A 5,824-nucleotide genomic window follows, 5' to 3' on the forward strand; every position below is an offset into this window, starting at 1 on the left:
GGGGCTCATCCCCGGCCGTTAACATAACAAACAAATAAAAATCCAACTTGCAATACAGGCAGCTTTTGTAGTAGACGTAGTACTACAACGCCCAACATTCCCTGAGTGCACTGCAGCGTGGCTGATAGAAATTCTCATACATTGCCATTTGCCAAGCCAGTGTCAGTGTGTGAATACACTTTTAGAAGGGGCTCATCCCCGGCCGTTAACATAACAAACAAATAACAATCCAACTTGCAATACAGGCAGCTTTTGTAGTAGACGTAGTACTACAACGCCCAACATTCCCTGAGTGCACTGCAGCGTGGCTGATAGAAATTCTCATACATTGCCATTTGCCAAGCCAGTGTCAGTGTGAATACGCTTTTAGAAGGGGCTCATCCCCGGCCGTTAACATAACAAACAAATAACAGTCCAACTTGCAATACAGGCAGCCTTTGTAGTAGTAGTAGTACTACAATTCCCAGCATTCCCTGAGTTCACTGCAGCGTGGCTGATAGAAATTCTCATTCATTGCCATTTGCCAAGCCAGTGTCAGTGTGTGAATACGCTTTTAGAAGGGGCTCATCCCCGGCCGTTAACATAACAAACAAATAACAGTCCAACTTGCAATACAGGCAGCCTTTGTAGTAGTAGTACTACAAGGCCCAGCATTCCCTGAGTGCATTGCGGCGTGGCTGATAGAAATTCTCATTCATTGCAATTTGAAAAGCCAGTGTCAGTGTGAATACGCTTTTAGAAGTGGCTCTTCCCTGGCCGTTAACATAACAAACAAACAACAATCCAACTTGCAATACAGGCAGCCTTTGTAGTAGTAGTAGTAGTACTACAAAGCCCAGCATTCCCTGAGTGCACTGCAGCGTGGCTGATAGAAATTCTCATTCATTGCCATTTGCCAAGCCAGTGTCAGTGTGTGAATACGCTTTTAGAAGGGGCTCATCCCCGGCCGTTAACATAACAAACAAATAACAATCCAACTTGCAATACAGGCAGCTTTTGTAGTAGACGTAGTACTACAACGCCCAACATTCCCTGAGTGCACTGCAGCGTGGCTGATAGAAATTCTCATACATTGCCATTTGCCAAGCCAGTGTCAGTGTGAATACGCTTTTAGAAGGGGCTCATCCCCAGCCGTTAACATAACAAACAAATAACAATCCAACTTGCAATACAGGCAGCCTTTGTAGTAGTAGTAGTAGTACTACAAGGCCCAGCATTCCCTGAGTGCACCGCGGCGTGGCTGATAGAAATTCTCATTCTTTGGCATTTGCCAAGCCAGTGTCAGTGTGAATACGCTTTTAGAAGGGGCTCATCCCCGGCCGTTAACATAACAAACAAATAACAGTCCAACTTGCAATAGAGGCAGCCTTTGTAGTAGTAGTAGTAGTACCAGGGCCGCCATCAGGGGGGTATTAGGGGTAGTGGTGTGAGGGGCCCGGCCAAACCTAATTGAAAGGGGGGCCCGGCAACTGCCTCGACATTCTTTTGGTAGGAAAAAACGGGCCCCTGCAATGGGGCCCGTTTTTTTCACCAAAAGAATGTCGTGAGCTGCTGCTGCTGCTGCTGCTGCGGGCCCCCTCCCCTCGTCATGGGGGGGCCGTCAAACCGTCCGCCCGCGCGCGCGCACCCGATCGCGCGCACAATGAAACTCCCGCGCGTGCGCACTCGCGAGCGCGCATCCACGAACGCCCGCACTGGAGACCGTCCGCGCGCACCCGCGATCGACCGCGCGCGCACCCGCGACCGACCGCGCGCGCACCCGCGACCGGCCGCCCGCACACCCGCGAACGAAGCGCGCGCAGCCGCGGACCCACATGGACAAAACTTACCTGGAGCCTGGCTGGAGGTGAAGGACTGGACGTCTGGACCGAAGACCTCCCCTGGAAGACATCGCCGGAAGAGGACTGGAGTGGGAGCAGCTCTTCTGACAGTGAGTAAATTATCTCAAAGTGCTGTTTATGTATGGCCCTGTTCACACAGTATTTTGCAGGCAAAAAAAAATCTGCCTCAAAATTCCTTAAAGAATTTTGAGGCAGATTTTGCCCTGCCCACACTATCTTGCCGCGTTTTTTTGCTGCGTTTTTTGCTCGCGGCGATTGAGGACAGCAGACAAAAAACGCAGCGAAAAATGCATTTTCTGCCTCCCATTGATTTCGATGGGAGGTCAGAGGCGGAACCGCGGCAAGAAAGGACGTGCTGCTTTTTCTTTTTTCCGCGACTGGCTCCCATTGATTTCAGATTAAATCAATGGGAGGCGGTTTTGGACGTTTTTTGGTGCTGATTCTGACGCAGTGTCCGAGTCAATATCAAGGCCCAAAAACTCTGTGAACTGGGCCTTATTGTTAGGGCTTATTCAGACGAACGTGTAATACGTCCGTGCAACGCGCGTGATTTTCACGCGCCTCGCACGGACCTATGTTACTCTGGTGCTGTGCGGACTGTCAGTGATTTTCACGCAGCGTGTGTCCGCGTGTCCGCTGCGTAAAACTCACGACATGTCCTATATTGGTGCATTGTTCGCGCATCACGCACCCATTGAAGTCAATGGGTGCGTGAAAATCACGCCCAGCACTCCCGCAGCCGTATAAACTATGAATGAAAACAGAAAAGCACCACATGCTACAAACATACAAACAGAGTGTCATAATGATGGCGGCTGCGCGAAAATCACGCATCATACGCTGCTGACACACGGAGCTGTTATGGAACTTTTGCATGCGCAAAACGCCACGTTTTTTGCGCGTGCAAAAAGCACACGCTTGTGTAAATCCGGCCTTAGGGTAGGAACACACTAGGCATGAACGCTGCGGATTTTATGCAACACATTTTATTGTGGAAAATCCGCAGCGTATTACAGTCGCAGCCGAGTGGATGAGATTTTAACAAATCTCACCCACACGCTGCAAAAATAATGGACCTGCAGTGTGGCTTTGGCTTTTTAAGCCGCAGCGTGTCAATTTATTCTGTGGGATCGCTGCTCCTCTGTTGCGGAAATGCTGCGGTTCTGCCGCAAAAATCACACAAGAGAAGAAAAAAAAGGTACTTTTTTAAATTGATAAAGTTTAGACTTTCCCCGGCCGTAGTCCTGGTGAGGCGATCCTCTATTCTTAGCGCAGCCCCGCCTCCTGTCATGACGTTTCATCCCATGTGACTGATGCAGCGGTCACATGGTCTACAGCGTCATCCCACGAGGCGGGGCTACGTTCAGAAGAGAGAGATGCGTCACCAGGACTACGGCCGGGGTAAGTCTAAACTTTTTTTTCCCTGCAGGATTCCCGCAGCGGACATGCCTCACGAAACCTGCGCCACTATTTGGTGCGGTTTTGCTGGCAGAATTCCCTGCGGCTCCCGGGGCGGATAAGCTGTGGAGTTTTACTCAGCATATCCGCCTAGTGTGTCCCTTATGATGTCGCTCCTGGAGCTGCTGCCGCTCTCTAAATAGGCAGTTGGTTCAGTAGAATTTGGAATTATTTTTTTTTGTGAACCAGCTTAAAAAAATACAAAACTTTTGTGTTAGGGCCTGTTCACATCACTGTTCGCTTCCGCTCCGGGGTTCCGTCTGAGGTTTCTGTCGGGTGAACCCCGCAACGGAAAGTGAAAGTGACAGCACAGCTTCCGTTTCAGTCACCATTGATCTCAATGGTGACGGAAACATCGCTAATGGTTTCCGTTCGTCACCATTCCGGCTGGTTTTCGGACGGAATTAATAGCGCAGTCGACTGCGCTAATGGTGATGGAAACGGAAGCTGTGCTGTCACTTTCTCTTTCCGTTGCGGGGTTCACCCGACAGAAACCTCAGACGGAACCCCGGAGCGGAAGCGAACGGTGATGTGAACAGGCCCTAACACAAAAGTTTTGTATTTTTTTAAGCTGGTTCACAAAAAAAAATAATTCCAAATTCTACTGGACCAACTGCCTATTTAGAGAGCGGCAGCAGCTCCAGGAGCGACATCATAAGGGACACACTAGGCGGATATGCTGAGTAAAACGACACAGCTTATCCCGGGAGCCACAGGGAATTCCGCCAGCAAAACCGCACCAAATAGTGGCGCAGGTTTGGTAAGGCGTGTCCGCTGCGGGAATCCTGCAGGGAAAAAAAAGTTTAGTCCTGGTGACGCATCTCTCTCTTCTGAACGTAGCCCCGCCTCCTGGGATGACGCTGTAGACCATGTGACCGCTGCAGCAGTCACATGGGATGAAACGTCATGACAGGAGGCGGGGCTGCGCTAAGAATAGAGGATCGCGTCACCAGGACTACGGCCGGGGCAAGTCTAAACTTTTTTATAAATTTAAAAAAGTGCCTTTTTTTTTTTTTCTCATTTGTGATTTTTGCGGCAGAACCGCAGCATTTCCGCAACAGAGGAGCGGCGATTCCACAGAATACATTGACATGCGACTGCAGTCACACTGCAGGTCCATTATTTTTGCAGCGTGTGGATGAGATTTGTTCAAATCTCACCCACTCTGCTGCGACTGTAATACGCTGCGGATTTTACACAATAAAATGTGTTGCATAAAATCCGCAGCGTTCATGCCTAGTGTGTTCCTACCCTAAGGCTGGATTTACACAAGCGTGTGCTTTTTGCGCGCGCAAAAACGTGGCGTTTTGCGCATGCAAAAGGTCCATAACAGCTCCGTGTGTCAGCAGCGTATGATGCGCGGTTGCGTGATTTTCGCGCAGCCGCCATCATTATGACACTCTGTTTGTATGTTTGTAGCTCGTGGTGCATTTCTGTTTTCATTCATAGTTTATACGGCTGCGGAAGCGCTGGGCGTGATTTTCACGCACCCATTGACTTCAATGGGTGCGTGATGCGCGAACAATGCACAAATATCGGACATGTCGTGAGTTTTACGCAGCGGACTCGCGCTGCGTGAAAATCACTGACAGTCTGCACGGCACCATAGAGTAACATAGGTCCGTGCAAGGCGCGTGAAAATCACACACGTTTCACGGACGTATTACACGTTCGTCTGAATAAGCCCTAACAATAAGGCCCAGTTCACAGAGTTTTTGGGCCTTGATATTGACTCGGACACTGCGTCAGAATCAGCACCAAAAAACTTCCAAAACCGCCTCCCATTGATTTAATCTGAAATCAATGAGAACCAGTCGCGGAAAAAAGAAAAAGCAGCACGTCCTTTCTTGCCGCGGTTCTGCCTCTGACCTCCCATCGAAATCAATGGGAGGCAGAAAATGCATTTTTCGCTGCGTTTTCTGTCTGCTGTCCTCAATCGCCGTGGGCAAAAAACGCGGCAAGATAGTGTGGGCAGGTCAAAATCTGCCTCAAAATTCGGTGCGCGGTTCCAGGCGGTCGCCGGTGCGCATGCGCGGGAGTTTGCGGGTGCGCGTGATCGGTCGCACAGGCGGCGGTGTTTGACGGCCCCCATGACGACCCCATGCTACCCAGGGCCGCCATCAGGGGGGTATTAGGGGTACTGATGTGAGAGGCCCGGCCAAACCTAATTGAAAGGGGGGCCCGCAGCTCATGACATTCTTTTGGTGAAAAAAACGGGCCCCATTGCAGGGGCCTGTTTTTTTTCTACCAAAGGCAAGTCGCGGCAGTTTGCCGGGCCCCCCTTTCAATTAGGTTTGGCCGGGCCTCTCACATCAGTACCCATAATACCCCCCCTGATGGCGGCCCTGGGTACCATGATATAGTACTGGACGGAGTACCGTTAACAGGCGGTGCCACGGTAGGGGGGCCCAGAAAATGTAGCTGTAGGGGGCCCTGAAATTCCTGATGGCGGCCCTGAGTAGTACTACAAGGCCCAGCATTCCCTGAGTGCACCGCGGCGTGGCTGATAGAAATTCTCATTCATT

Source organism: Rhinoderma darwinii, unplaced genomic scaffold (genome assembly GCF_050947455.1).
Source record: "Rhinoderma darwinii isolate aRhiDar2 unplaced genomic scaffold, aRhiDar2.hap1 Scaffold_3447, whole genome shotgun sequence".
In the NCBI taxonomy this organism is placed as follows: domain Eukaryota; kingdom Metazoa; phylum Chordata; class Amphibia; order Anura; family Rhinodermatidae; genus Rhinoderma; species Rhinoderma darwinii.